Here is a 16,189-nt window from a genome sequence, read left to right as displayed (position 1 = left end):
TCCTGGGGTTTCTGTGGGTGCTGCCCCCAGTGAGACTCAGAAGCCTCAGAGGGGCTGAGGAAGCACCTTGAGATGTTTGCATTCCAGCATGATTATTGTAATAACAATGTAATCATTTAAAAACACTATCTTGTATTGCTCTAAGGAAGAGAGAGGTCTTTTCCATATTGTTTGTGCCATCTGTGAGCAATTTCCAAATTAATCTCTTAGAATGCCAATACAGAGGCCAGGCAGTAAGGGAGAGAGCCAGAGGAGCCAGAGGAGGAGCAGGAGACCAAGGAGGAAGCAGGGGCTGCAATGGCCAAGGAGAGGGTGGGAGCCCCTGTGAGCAAACTCTACCCTGGGACCAGGAAAGAGTTGGGGATGGAGGCTGGGCCCCGTCTTTGGGCCCTGTCTTTTGTCATTTACTTTCTGATGGGAAGGAAGTTCCTAAGTCTCTGAAAAAAGTAAACAAAAGCAAAATATCCACTAGAGAGGTTTTCAAAATAGAGATCCTATCCATAAACAAGTCCCTGACATCAGTTTCACAGATTATAATCAGTAGTTTTCTTTAATATGAGAAGAGGATGGAAAATAAGAAAAATACTATCCTTCCCTCCCCACCCCAGAAAAGAAACCAAGGTGACAGAAAGAAGTTCTGGGTCAGGGGCAAGTAATAAACTGGGTAGGCCTGTGCCGCCTTCTGTCAGAGAGCAAAGACATGCTCTCAGACTACAGGGCCATGTCCAAAGAGCACAGGAACTGGCTCCAGGGAGCTCCCACTGGCCAATGATATGACCATTTGAACTGTAAAAAGAACTGTGAGGAGAACTGACTGGAATACAGTAAGTATATAAAAGCTCATGAGTCCGTGACTGCAGCAGGCCAAAAGGTGTCCTTAAAAGATAAGTCCACGATCTCATCCTCGGAACCTGTGAACAGCATCTCACATGGCTGGGGATGTAATGAAGCAGAGGAGCGCATCCTGGACTCTCAAGTGGGCCTTACATGCAGTCATGTGTGTCCTCATGAGAGACACAGCTGAGACGGGGGCAGTGGGACCGCAGATGCAGGGATTAGAGAGAAGAAGCCATAGAAGCCACCAGAAGCTGGAGGAGGACAGGAATTGATTCTCACTGGGGCTTCTAGAGAGCTCATCCTGGCTGACACCTTGATTTTAAACCTCTGGCATCTAGCATTGTAAGGGAATTGATTTCTGCTATTTAAAGACACTTATTTTGTGGTCATTTGTTACAGCAGCAATGAGGAACTAATAGACTAATGATACTCCAAAAAAGAAAAAGTGAAAATGAGGAAAATAGGAACGATCAGAGCATGCAGCACAGAGTGTTTTTGTTTGATGCACATGTACTGTAGCTGTGAGTAGTCTGGGTTGGGCATGGAAATTTATTTCTTTTTGAGTCACAGTCAAAAAAAGGTAGAAAAAACCGGTCCAGGGGCTTTGGAGTCAAACTACCCAAGCACGTAACTCACTTCTGCCCCCTCAGGCCAGGTGACTTGGGGAAGGTTACCCTAAGCCTCTGGTCCTTGTCCTGACCTTACCCACACTCAGACTGATCATGCCCCTCTCCCAGTTGATAGAGGCTTTGAGCTTAGGTTTTGTGCAGGCTGCTCCATGACATCTCTAAGCCAAAAAGAACTGAGCCAATCTGCAGAAGTAGGATGAGGACAGATGAAACTTACAGTCAGTGCTGAACTACCCAACCACGATGATAAAATATGGCTGAGGATATCGGGTTTTGCATCAGGCAGACATGAGTTGGAATGAGGAGTTTCAACTCACTGGCTGTGCCATCATGGGTAAGTGACTTTACTAAGCTCTGTTAGTGAAAGGGAGGCAACGATACCTGCTTTACCAGGTCCTGGTAAATACTGGATAAGATCATGCTGAAAAGGGCTCAGCACAATGCCTGGTAATCATGTATACCCCATAAATTGTGGCCAGTAATAGCAGAAGAAATACCACTGGTGGTAGCAGTGGTGGCAATAGCAGTAATAACACTAAAACACCTGGCAAATGATTAGAATTTAAAAGACATTTATTAAGGAAATTAAATCAGAAATTTCCCATAGGCCTATGAACACCTGCATTAAAGGCTTACCCTATCCATGGATCATTATTCTCCTTAATCAACTATACATTGAACAATTACCTACAACTAACTATACATTGAACAGTTGAACCTGGCACCTACTAGATGCCGGGTACTGAGACAGAAAATGAGAAGAGAATGAAAAGTGGAACTAACCCTGTCCTCATGGAGTTTACTGGACTTGTGAACCTTAACCTTGTAAGTGACAAGAGAACGTTTTGAGAATCTGATTGAAAGACCATTAACCCTATGCGTATATAACTGTTTCCCAACATTTGCAGGACTCAGGGAAGGGCAAGCCTCTGCGCCAAGAGAGCTTTCTGCCCCAGTTACACCTGTCCATACCAATCCTTGAACCTCCCTGATCATTACTGCAAAGGACAAGCCCTAAGTAAAGCCCACGGCAAATGCCCAGAGTCAACTGCTTGGTGCAGAATAGGTACCAGAGTCCCTGAGCAGGTAAGTGCAGCACGTCCTACGTTAGTTCGGTGCAAGAAGAGCTCCCTGGCTTACTGCCGAGGCAGACAGGACTGAGAATCTGATTGAAAGACCATTAACCCTATGCGTATATAACTGTTTCCCAACATTTAACTGTCCAACAGGAATCTGGTGACATCAGAGGAACCTGGTCCCATACTGAAATCTGCCTGCAAGGTCTCAATTGTGCTTCACACACTTATCTTTGATTTTCTGACTGCCTCTAGAAGAACAGGCATGCCCATGTGCAACCCCTCTACTGCTCACTCAACACTGCCTCCTTCCTGGTTCCTGCAGATCTAGCTTGGCATCTACCCTATCCATGCTGGGCAGGGACACACTCTAGTCACAGTTTTGCCTGTACAGTTTCCCTAGACAGAAACCCCACTCTGCGGTCTTTCACCCTAGCCAATCCTCCTTCTCTGGAAAATATTCAAATATTTCTCAGTCCCTAACATGCCTTTTCTGTACCAGAACTCTTCCCATACCTATCCTGTCTTTACTCACAGGTTCTAAGCCCCTTTAGAGAAGAGCCTCTGCTTATTCACCTTTGACCACTGTGGAACCAAGTGCAGGGCCAGGCACACAGCAGGTATCTGGTGCATGCTGCTTTCTCTTTAGGAAAACAGAAGCTATGGCTAAAGAGCCATGAAGTGAAGGCAGGCAGGCAGGCTGGTGAAGAGAACTGGGTACATCTAGCTGAGCCCAACACTCTTACTGTGGGGCCAACCTCTGATGCTACCTAGTCTGGCTGAATAGGGTAGGGTCAAATCCTCTGGGCCACAGCAGCCAGCTTCTATCTGATAAGAGCACTGATAATGGCCACTTGAGAACCACATGTCATGGCCAGTGTGAAAGAGCAATCTAATTGGCTCTTCCTCTGGACCCCCTTATGAAAGCTCTCTGTTCTCCACTGCTGTCTTTATGACTGACCTCCAGTAAAGATGCCCTTAGTGAAGGGATTATTGAGAATTTCAAACCTCTGAGAAGTCACAATCTAGAATGGCCTGCTCCACTGCACAGACCCCTCACTCCCCAAGGCTGGCCCAGGCTCTAACGGCTCAAATCTGGAAAAGGCTACAGCCCTCTTCCCTACCTGCACCACGCACAAGTTTCCAAGATCCTCCCTCCTCCCTGGCCCTCAGGGGAGATCTAAGGGCAGCAACTGTCTGAGTCTTGGCTGTTGTAATGGTCCCTGGGGGTCTGAACTTTCAGCAGGCAAGCAGCTGGACCTCAGTGGACCTACCTTGGAGATTAATGGTAACCATCTACCCTCCTTAAAAGCCAGTTCCTGTAACTCCCAAATCTTGGAATGTGGAGCCTAGAAGAGACATAAGATTCCATCTCTTACCAGTTGAGGATACTAGGCCCAGAGAAGAGAAGTACAGGAACACACAGGCAATTAATAGCACTTAAATTCATCAGGATTCTCGCTCCAGGGCCTCTTCAACTAAGCACCTAGTTTAAGAGGTCTCTGGAGTTCTCCACCCATGAGCTGCAATCATAGAGCCTGACGGTTCTAACCTCATTGCAGCAGGTCCTCAAGGCAGAGAACATACCAGCCAGGGCCAAGAGGTAGTATGTATTACTGAGAGGTCTCCAGGGGCTGCCTATACAGAAACAGTGACAAGCAGGAGCTGGCCTGGCCAGTACTCCTGGAATTGAGGAGAGAGGCCCTGCCAGACAGCAACAAATTTATCAAATTTGGGACATTTGGGACATTTGGGACAGCTGGGACATTCCTCAGAGTCTGACCTAAAGGCAGCTTCTATCCATAGAGGCCCAAATACCCATCAATCCAGAATTCCAGAGAGTAGCTAACAGTTTTAGCTGGACTGAATGTCATTTCAATAGCTCTAAACACATGAGGCTCACAGAATTAGCCCACCCAACTTGCTCAATGCTTTGTGAAGTACCATTTAGCATAACCAAGTATGTAGGTCCTGAGATCAGAGAGTAGAGCTGGTACAGTACTTGGTAAGGGGCAAAATCTGCCTCTTACAAGCTGTGTAAACTGGAACAAAACATGAACATTTCTACCTCAGGTGCCTCAATTAGTAAAAATGACAACACCTATTCCATGGACTATCAGGAGTACTAAAAATGAAACAGGCAGAAGAAGCGCTTACCAAGATGCTTGGTACACAGAAAATCTTCAAAAAATGCTGATTTGCCCATCAGCTGAGGAATGGATAAAAAACATGTATTTTTATACAATTGAGTATTACTCAGCTATAAAGAGAGATAAACTCGAGGCTTTTATAGGTACATGGATGCAACTAGAGACCATACTCATAAGTGAAATAAATCAGACCTGCATGTGTAAACATCATATTGTCTCCCTACTGTAAGAGCCTGAAAGGGTAAATAAAATCTGAGAGGTACAATAGATATTGTGAAAGGGAAAGAAACTGCTCAAAAGTAAAGAACAACTGGGATGAGGGAAAGGAGAAAAGAAAGAAGGAAAGGGAAAAAATATATATATACACAAAATAGCTAAGATAATTGTACTACTAATTTCAATTGCCTTATTGAAAGGAACACTTAATGCTTAATTTCTCTGACCAATTTTGCATGCTTATATCTGGTAATCTGAACAACTATTTTGAAGACAACAATATACAATATAACAACCATTGTTGCGTTCATAACATCTTGCTTTTTCAAATTCTGTATCGTTTCTCATATTTTTATGATTTTTTATTCTCTTTAAAAGCATAAAAATTTAAAAAGTGCTTATTTGTGGTTCTAATAAGTGAGATCCTTGTCAGTCTACTACAGAAATAAAAATTGCATTGATCCTTCTAGAAACTAGAAGGCAGCTGGTATAAGGAGTGATGTTAAGGCCACAGGAACTGCCCTCATTGAACCAAGCCAAGCAAGTGCCTGGCATGCAGATTGACTCAGCGTGGACAAGAGAAGCTGGGGACCCTGCCCACATTCCCTCTCACTCACTGACCAATGGCACCCAGGTCAGTGAGTGTGAGGGAGGCAGTTCCCTGAGCTCAACTGAGAACTTCCTGGTCTCTGGAGCCCACACTGCCCTATGGGATAGGCCCAAAGTGGGCCAAACCCACACCGTGACTAATGGAATGACCTGCCTCAGCCGCTCTATACCCTCTTTTTCTGTGCCCCAGTGCACATTGGTCATGGCCGTTCATAGCTTTATTCTCTTTGGCATTATCTTCTTTCCCTGTCTCACTTCTTTGATCCTCTACCGGGCAAATAACTGGACTTTTAAAGACGTCAATCACCTTCTGGGGAACACTGCCCAAATACCTACTTGAACATCTTCATCTGAGGCCTGCTTCTGGAGGCACCATGCTTAACTTGGGGTGCATGCCAGGCCCTATGCTGACACCCCACCCCCATCACCACCAACCAAGAGGACAGGTGTCCAGAGACAGCTGGCCAGTGCGTGGGCAGAGCCTGCTAATGAAGAGGGGTAAGGAACAGAAGAGAGAGGAATGACTGATAACTGAAGGTTCCTGTGAAACTCCTGGGAGAAAACAGATTGCATACTGCAGAGTCAAAACAGAACACAGTGTCTCCAAGTTCACAGATCCCCCATTCTAGGCTGCAGCAGGACTGGTGACTCTGCCAGAAGTATTATCAGGAACATTTTAAATGCTACAGGTAGCCTGAGACAATGAGCAGGGCAGCAGGCAAAGAATTCCCCGCACCTGAAAGTATCCTCTTTCACACAGGCCCCTAAAGCCAGGCCTGTGGTGCATGCCTATAATCCTCACTACTCAGGACGCCTGAGGAGGGAGGACCACAAGTCAGGGTCCATCCTGGGGAGCTTAACAAGATCCTGTCTCAAAAAATAAAAAGGACCAAGAATGTAGCACAGTGCTCCCTGGGTTCATTCCCTATACCATAAAAATAAATAAAATAAAATGCCCCTTGGAGCACATGGGAGCTCCATCAGAGCTCAGGAACAACCCTGCCCCAGGACCTGGGTCACCTCCAACCAGGCATAGACTCACAGCCTGTCTGCCTTTCTTTCTTAATTTCTTTCTTTCTTTCTTTCTTTCTTTCTTCCTTTCTTTCTTCCATCCTTCCTTTCCTTCTATTAGTACAAGTCTGCAGTACATACTGATTACCTTCTTTGTGTAGAGTTGGTACATGTGCATTACACATCTTAATTCTTTATTCATCACCTTCTCCTTTCCTCCCCCCTCCACATCTCTTGATCCCCTTCCCATTTCAGAAAGATCCATCTCCCTACTTTACTTTGCTCCTTGTTTATATTTTGGGTTTATCATATAAGAGAAACCATGCAATATTTAAGTTTGAGATTCACAGCATTTCTGGGGTGGAAGACAGTAGGACATCTCCTCTAAGCTGCATCTGATACATTGATCCCTACCTACCCACTGCTTCTGTGGCATCCTTAAGAGGAACACAGACGATGCAGATAATGTCCCTCTCCCCCACCTCCCTCCCTCCCTCCTACTCACCTGCCTGCCGCTCTGCATTCTTGGTCAATTCTGCCAGTGTCCTGTAAGTCGTATTTACATACCAGCTCTATACAGATCAAGAGCACTCACTCTTATTGACAGCCTTATGGCCCCAAGGAACGTACCAACATCAGCTAGTTAAATGGACAGTTTCCTTTCCCTCAGCTGCAGTAAGTAGAGAGCAATGAATAAGAATTGTCAAGACCCAGGTTCTAGTCCTGGGTCCACACCTCCAGGGACCACACCTCCCTGTTCAGGAGACAGAGAAGCAGTTACTCTGATACCCCCAGTGCAGGAGAGGACGAAACAGGCAGTAGAAGTTACTTACCCAAGGTTGGCCAGCTGGAGCACAGCTGAGCTCAGTGACAAACTTAGGGCTCTCCAATTCTAGACCCACTACCATAATTAATCACTACCATATAGACAGATGTATTATCACCATCCTTTAACTGTCCCTGTCAAAGATCCCCAGCAGAGACCAGTCCTTCAGGCCCCCGACAAAAGCTCATCCCAGCTCCCCACCACCCACACACGGAGCCTCCTCACCATGAAGGAAACTGGTTGGAAATGGTTTTTGCCTTACACAAACACTGCAGTCCACATCACGTGCCCATGATGTATCGTCCCTCCCCAACTCCCATCTCTGGCTGTGTGCTGTGTTCCTTCCATGCTCAAGACTGCACACATGGCAGAAGCTCAGAGCCCTGGCACAGCCTCAACCTGGCCCAGAATGAGCAGAGACTCCCTCACTTTCTGTCATAGACAAAGCCCCAAAGCCAGCTGTCATCCACTAGAAAGCAGTTCAAAATTACTGAAGTCATTAATGAGGGTAACATGTACAACTTCAATGTCTAATAATTCCCTTTAACTGAGATCTTTTGCCTTCATTAAAGTGAGGCAAAGGATCTCACTGTGCCTGTGAGAAAGTGATCAGAAAAACAAGATTTCCACATGCTATGTGTGTTTTGTCACTGGGACTCAGGCTCAGTCAATTCTTTCAAATGTTAGCACCCCTTAACAAAGCTAACAAGACTTCTTGGTTTTACTTCAAAAGTCTTAACAGGCTGGGAAATTTGAGGAGATCAATCAGTAATTAAGTACTCAAACATTATTTCCTGTGCTTGCTTCAGCAGCACATATACTAAAATACTATTTCCCTAGTACTATAAGGACACAGAATTACTTAGTAAAATCCTTGCTCTCATGGAATTTAGAACCAATAACCAGGCAAACTAGTGTGACAATGAGCTAGCAGCTGAATAGGTCCCCCACACTACCAAGACAGTAAGAAATCATTCACTCATTCAATGAAAAGCTCTTTAGACTCTACCAATAGTAAAGTGTAGTGTATGTGGTTACTATGGTAGTTCACAGTGGGGTGAGGTGTACAACAGGAACTGATACCAGGTATGTTGACAAAAAGTTTACAGGAAGTAGGTTACATAAGGAAATAAAACACGCATGCTAAGAGAAGAATAAATCAAATTTCAGGGGGGCATACAGAAAGATCAAATCACCAGGGAAGGCTTTTGGAAGCAGCAGGACTTACACTACAATTGGCCCTCTAAGGAGGTAAGCTGGATCAGACTCCTTGTTACTACTGGCAGGGATGCTGTAAGTCCCAGAGCATGGTGTACCCCGCGCTGCACTGGAGGAAGGGCTGATCTTGGAAAATGAGAAGCTGGTACATTCATACCCACTGGCTTCAGTCCAGGATGCCCTGACCAGGCCAAAGTCAGAGCATTTAGTCTACAAATATCTACCAGACACAATGCTGAGGATCCCGAGACGTCAGACATGGCCTCACTGTCAGATGAAGAAAAGAGGCAAGCAAACTCTTAGCAACACTGGCGACAGATGAGTACTCCAACCACAAAACACAGGCAGGTGCTGAACCAGATGGGGCAGGGGGAGCGAGGCAGTGCTCCCCAAGGAAGAGAAGAAGAAGTTGAATCCCGAAGACAGGTAGACACTGGGTGTGCAGGCTGCGGCCACAAAAGCAGATAATATGAGAACAGTAACACAATTGTCATACATTAGCATTATCAGTTTTGAGGGTCTGCCTTTTGTACCAAAAATTATACCTGGTATTACACACATGCACACAAACACACAAATAATTTCTGAGTGTGTGTGTGTTTAGGATGCAAGTGATCCTTACAGGTACCTTACATATTAAAACTATTCCTGTCTAATAAATCAGGGTTATTAAGACCCAGAGAAATGAAACTAGGATTCAGCTCTGTCCCCATCCCATCTGCTACTCCACAGTTTGGGGCTCATGAGGTAAGCTCCTCCGTGGCCTCCCGGCCCACTGAGCCAAGGGAAGCAGCAAGTCAAAGGGCTGCAGTCCCATTTCAGCACTCCAGTGTGAGTCCTTGAGCAGTGACAAAGGACAGCTGACTGCTCTGGCTCTGCCATAAGCTGTCAGTCTAAATCAAAGTCTCTTCTCCTCACTGGACCTTTGTGTCCAATTGAAAATGACAAGATTTGGACCAGATGTTCTTTCAAGACCCTGAGGTTCTAGTCTACATGACCCACTGGCGTGGAACTAGAATCTGCTCAGACTTCCCAAGCAAAATGCCTTGCTTGGCTCCAGTCCTGTGACCTACCAGATATTACCTGTATCAAGGATCCCCCAGGACGGGAGAAGAGAGCTCCCCAGGTCTGAGGCAAATCCCAGATGGATGCTGAGTTCCTGAAGCTACAGCACTATAGGGATCTCCTCTGTAACTTCCTTCACTTCACCCTCTCCCATCCTGCTGCCTCTCTGAAAACTTGGAATCAGTGCCACAGACCACAGGGAACATGCCCCACCATCTTTCAGGTGTGCTTCTCCTGAATGACCGTGTCCCCAACTATCCGATCCCTTGAGGACTCCAAGTCCCAGCCCCACTGTGCTCTCCACCTCTCCTCCAGCTGCTGGGGCCAGCCTGAGCCTGAGACAGGTGAGAGAGCTCATCAGCAAGACTGTGATGCCAAAAGGCTGTCCCTCCACCCACTCCCTCTGAGCCACACACACAGTCACACCGTGTGTTCTGAGGCTTAAGGATCTGGCAACCAGGAATGTTGCACACGAGAATAAACAATCTCATCTTTGAGTGTATATTTTGTCTTCATTATGCCACTGTGAAGGTGTTAATATACAACTTACAACATATTAATCACCCCTCTAACTTCCAAATGCTAAATGCATCATTAACATTCATGTTTTCTTCAATTACTCGGCTGTTCTGGGGGAGGGGAGCAAGTTGGCTCCTCACTAAATCCATCTCCTTTGAAAGGCTCAGGATCAAAGGCAGCCTGGGTCTCCACACCTAACCTGGGGTGGGGGGACTCCTGCTCTGAGCACGCAGCCTGCTGCCTGGCCCCAGTGCAGGCTGACCGTAAAAACACAACAAAAGCCAAGAAGCAAAGAGGAGGAGAAGGCAGGTGGGACAGAAACAGAGATGGACATAGGGAGGAATCATATTTGCACCAAAGGATCATACAAACCAAGTAAGTCTATTGCCCGCATTATGAAAAGGGCTCAGAGAAGGTGGCTTGCCCAAGGCTGGCTGTGGGCAGAACCAAGGAAAGAAGGAAAGGGAACACTAAACGTAGAAAGGGCAAGGGTGGTAGAAGGCAGGTCAATGAAGAAATTCTAATCCCAGGACCAGGGCCAGGGGTATAGCTCAGCAGCATGGTACTGCCTGGTAAGCGCAAGGTCCAGAGTTCGATTCCCAGTTCAAAAAAAAAAAACAAATCCTAGAACCAAAGGAAGCAAGGAGTGAGAGACAGAGGCTGGGTCAGCTACAGAATATATTGGAAAGAAGAAAAAATCTTAACCCAAGCCAACCCAGAGCTGTCTGTCTTCAACGCACCCTGACTGCTCACACCCAGATCCCTGAGGTAAGGGCCTAGCCTTACTCAGTCTCTGAGAGGAGAAAAACAGGATGGGCTGAAGCAGGAGGGAGAAGCAGGGAGCACTCAGGGTTGGACCTCTGCCCCAGGCCTCCGAATTTAGCCAGACTAAATATGACACACAATTAAAATGTCATTACCCCACAATTGTGCTATCCAAACTTCACTTAGAATTTGTTACAGGCGCTGGTGGCTACAAAATCAATCTGCTATTATATTTTAGCAAATCAGATTCAATAATCTTCCTGCCAGTGGGTTGCAGACTAGCTCTGAATTTAAGAGGAGAGAGAAGAAAAGGCTCCTGCTGGCAGGTCACCATTTTGCCCACAGGCTACCACCCTGCCAGGCTGGGCCACCTCGAGGTGGAAACATCCAAGGTCAGGGAACAGGGACACTTTTAGCAGAGTAAGGCTGGGATTTTAAGGCTCAGAGGAACAGAGAAGCATGGCAGGGAAGAGATAGCTTCTGGGAGCCCCTCCCAGGCCTCCACTTCTCAAGATGCAGGCCTGACAGTTGTTTGGACCATAAAAATCTACCTGCTTCAGCACAGCCTGTGCAGTGCTTTGAAATGCATCCTTCACTACTTACCAGAGGGTCAGGCTGCCTCCTCAATGAGGAAGAAGCTCGGATAGGTCAGAATCATGACCAAGTTCACCTTTCAGTGGGGGAAAGGGCAGAGAACGTATGTACAACTTAGAGTGGCATTTAGCTTGGAAAACACACACATATGCACACTCTGAATTCGGGAGCTGCAGTTTCCAAACATGTCCTGTGGGCATGGTCCTGAAAGACGGTAATGCACCCCCCCTTAGCCTGTGACTCTGAGCCCTATGGAGTCTTCCTGCAATCTGCCTCCCAGCTGTCCTTTTTGCTAAGCCCACTGCCGCACTCCAGGCCTGCAGATGTCAGCTGCAACCTCTCCTCTGGCCTCTCCAACCTCAGCTTCTCCTCCCTCGGACCTCCCACACCCATTCCAGAATCACCTTCTAAAATGTCACTTTGACCTTGACACTTCCATGCTCCAAAGCCTCACACAGCTGCCTCCGCTTAACTGTACACGCTCCCTGCAAAGCCACACTCTCCTCGCTGTGCTTCGGAGACTCTGCCGTCCTCACTGACTGCACCTCATCCCTCTCTCAGGACCACCTGCATTCGCCTGCTCTTCCTTCCTGGTGACTACCTCTCTGAGCTTTGTGGTTCACTTGCTTCTGTTTTTCCTTCTACCTCTCTAGTTACTCCTCAGCTGGCTTCCTGGGTTTTCCTCAGCTTGCTACATAAATTCTTGTGTCTCCCAGTTCTTTCCTTTGTCATACGCTCTCTACACTTCATGTATGACTGTAAGCGACACCATCTGGGCTCAAGGCCTTGGAGGCCTCACTACTCAAGTGAGAACCAAATCTCACGCCAACATTCCTCTCCTGAATTGCAGATTCTCTCAATTAGCTACCTGCTGGCTGCTTCCATGGGGCTATCTCACATCCACCCCTAATCCAGCACGGCCAACGGAATTAGTCATCTCCCTTTCTGCTCCCAAATGGCTGAACCCCCTCTAAATCCTCTCAACAGCATCATCCCCAACCAGTAATCATGGAAATCAGCCTAACCCCTCCCTCTTCCATACCCCCTTGCCTTACAAAAGCTCACATCCCTTTCCAAGCAGCAAAGTCCAGCTTGTTCTTGTACTTTTAGAAGTCACTTCCTTCCCTGTCTCACTTTGCCAGTGGTGTTTCCTGTCCCCATCTCTCAACTAAACCCAAATCCTTCCTCAGAGTCTACTTTTGGGAGAGCTCAGCCGAAGAGCCCTGCAATACTGACTCAGTCTTAGCATCTAAGACATGTCCTCTTCATTCCCCCTGGTTCCAGCCCTCATCTTTTCTCACCTGAACAAGCTTCTGATTGGACTGGCTCCTGTGCCTCTGGTCCTATCCTGCTCCTAGTCACACACATGATCACAGCACTACTTTCTACAGGATGCAGCCCAAATTCCTTTATCCTTATGGCTTCAAAAGCTCTCTCTGAGCAGCCCCTAGCCACACTGAAGCCCACTAGGCCTTTTCTTGAGCCCTTCAATCCAAGCCATACTAAGCAGCCTTGAGCTCCAGAACAGGCAACTCTGCCTTCCACACCACTGCTCTAGCACACAGTCTGCTGACTGCCCTTGTCCTCCCTCTACCTTCTGCACCTGCACCCACACACACTCCTAGTCAACAGCTGGGATCAAGGACCATTCCTGCTGTGCAGTCATTGCCTGTCAATCCCCATCCCCTCAACAAAACCACCTGACTTCCTCTCCATGCTTGCTCTCAGGACAATTGTGGCACCCTCATGCCCTGGGTGGCACATATACTTTCTTCCCCTACATGTAAGATAATAGGTCTTCACCTTAAATTCCCCAGGGCCTAGCTTGCTACCTTCCCTTAGTAGGTACTCATTAAAAGTTGGATGAAATCATGTGAGCACAAAGGGATAGAATGGATGTATGTGCTCACAGGCCTGCAGGAAGCCACTGCCTGTCCCTCAGGCTTGGCCACCTGGTCGGTCACCGCCTGTGGAACCTGGAGCTGTCTCGTGGGAGATCTTGTCCTTCTGCAAATGTTTACAGTGCTATGTAAATAACTCTTCCAGGGGATGATGTATGTGGCCTTTGTGCCCTGGGCCTGCCATGGTCCGTGCCAAGTGGGCTGTCAAGAGGCTGCGCAAGTCAGACACTGAGGAATGTGGCTCTGCCATGGAGGGGCTGGAGAGGGGATATCATCAAACACTGTGAGGACAAATCTGGGCCCCATGCCACGAAAAATGTGAATCTGTCCTTGACTTCAGTGGCAAATGAGGCATGAAAACATATCAAAATGTGATATTCAATATATGGATGTATTTAATATTTTATGAGACTGGAAATCAGTTACTGAAGACTTGAAGAATAAATCAAGCACCAAGCAGATGAACTTCCTCAGTCGTCTGCATCTGATGTATACCTTTCCTCAAGAGGGCCGGAAGGAGGAAAGCCAGAGAGATGCCAAGGACCAAGGCCCAGCGACAGAACATACAGAGACCCAGGACACATCCTCTTTGCACCTGCCAGCTTCCTACGTGCTGTCTCAGCTCCCGCAAGTCTCTTCCACCTTGACTGCCTGGAGAACATTATTCATCTTGCAAAATCCAACAACCTCCTTTGTAACTCTCTCTAGGTAGCTGCTTCTGTCCCACCCACTCTCTCATCCCAGGCCCATGGAAAGTGGGTTTCACATCATTCTGGGCCACAGTGTGTGTGTAACGTGGCCTGATAATGGTGTTTTCCATGCCCACTTCCCTACAACACACTGTCTTCTCTGAGCAAGCAGACTAAGTCACTTTAGTATCTTTTAGAGGTAGCACAGCCCTGGCACATGGGAGACCTGAAACAAAAGCGAGATCAGAACTAAAAGAAAAATCTTTGCACCAAGATACACAAAAAGTAGTGGGGCTCAGTGGTAGAATGCTTGCCTAGCATATGCCAGTCCCTGGGTTGGATCCCTAGCACTGGAAAAAAAATCATAAAAGACAGCCTTGGAAACAAGGGGCTCTGAGAACCCACTATCTCACTATGCCCAGATGCTAGGCTAGGAACTTGCTGTGGTTTTCTCTCTGCTCTTTTGGGTAAGCTTCATGAACACTCTTTGTGCTAAGGATGATTTGTCTCATTGGACAGATGAGAGCAATGGTGCAGAGAGATTTAGTCACTCGGATCTAATTTTACTCTACATGTTCAAGAGAGCAAGAGACTTGTCCACCACCCCGACTCCACCCACCCTGGGAGCCCAGACCAGGGCCTGGCACATGCTAAATCTTCAAAACTGTTTCATGAATGAGTGTTGATCCCAGCCTCCTTCAAACACTAGATGAGGTAAAAGCCCTCACAGACAAATCACATCTTCATCTACCCAAAGTAGCCCCAGACTTGGCTGGTTGTCAGTACCACTTGTGAAATTAAAAAAAAAAAGTGTTGGGGCTCATTCTTTGCCATTCCTGTTGAGTCAAAGGCAGGATCTGGCCTGGCCATGTGCATATTTTTTTATTAACCCTATCATATAATTCTGACAGTGAGGTAGATCTGGACACAACTGACTCCCGGTGAACACTAAAGCTTGTCTTCTCTCTGGCTGTACCTTCCCCCAGCTCTGGCTTAAAGGCTAGTGGAGACTGGCTAGTCCTTTCTAGGATGGAAGCTCTTTCTGTTAATTCCACCCTGTATTTCTGTTTTTCTCATGAAATCCTCCTGAGTCCTTATTTGCCTTCAGGTCACAGCTCCTGTGTCGGGCTGACTGTGAACCTTTCTAGCCTTACTTTAACCTCCTAGATCTGGGCACAAGTCTACCCAGGGTGTGAATGTGCCCACCCAGCTCATCCTGAAACCTGCTTGACAGTCAGCTCTTCCCAAACTCTGCTTCCTCTCTCTGAGCAACAGAAAGGCCATGGCCTCTATTTTCATCTTTCCCTGATACAGGAAAACAGGAGAAATGTTTAAGAGGCACCACCAGCTAAGCTAGGGCTCCTTAACCTTGGCACTGGCACTACTGGTATATTGGGCCAGATAACTCTTACTATGGGAATTGTCCTATACCCTGCAAGATGTTCAGCAGCACCCACACTCAATTGTGACGTGCAAAACTATCTTCAACAGTACTCATTGGCTCCTAGAGCACAACTCCTGAATAAAGAACCAAGACACTGCCAGCAGTGGTAGTTGTAATCACAGCACTGGGGAGGCTGAGACAGGAGGACCACTAGGAGTTTGAAGTCAGTCTGAGCTTCAGAGTGAGTTCACGGCTAGCCAGCACTACACAGTAAGACCTTGTACCAAAACAAACAAATAAAGGAAAGAGCCAAGGAACTAAGCATCAGAGAACACTGAGCTTGAAGGCAGCAGACTTGTCTGTGAACCCAAGCTCTGCACACACTTACTTTTTTTTCTTTTCCAGATTAAGAATAATTGACAAAATCATATATATTTAAGGTATACAACAGGATGTTTTGAGATATATATACATTGTGAAATGATTACTACAATCAAGCTAATTAACATCTCTATCACCCCACATATTTATAGCAATTCTTCATTTCATCCATTTAGAAAAACACTCTTAAAGAAAAATGCAGCACATGCTTCTTTATCTTCACAGCAAGGTCAGTGTTATGAAAAGTAAATGAGACTGAATTAAATAAAGCAGCCTGGGTGAACACACCTAAAACAAATTGGAGAGACCTTTCGAAGGA

General features: G+C 46.7%; 1 protein-coding gene across 4 annotated transcripts in view; it reads right to left on the bottom strand.

Annotated features, from left to right (window-relative positions):
• Grik4 (glutamate receptor, ionotropic, kainate 4) overlaps positions 1 to 16,189 on the bottom strand; it is a 368,414-nt gene that overhangs the window by 319,021 nt on the left and 33,204 nt on the right. The gene's annotated exons all lie outside the window — the stretch shown is intronic.

Source organism: Chinchilla lanigera, unplaced genomic scaffold (genome assembly GCF_000276665.1).
Source record: "Chinchilla lanigera isolate Chin_1 unplaced genomic scaffold, ChiLan1.0 scaffold00011, whole genome shotgun sequence".
In the NCBI taxonomy this organism is placed as follows: Eukaryota; Metazoa; Chordata; class Mammalia; order Rodentia; family Chinchillidae; genus Chinchilla; species Chinchilla lanigera.
Note: the sequence above shows the minus strand (reverse complement) of the source record. Positions and strands in the feature narration are given on the sequence as shown.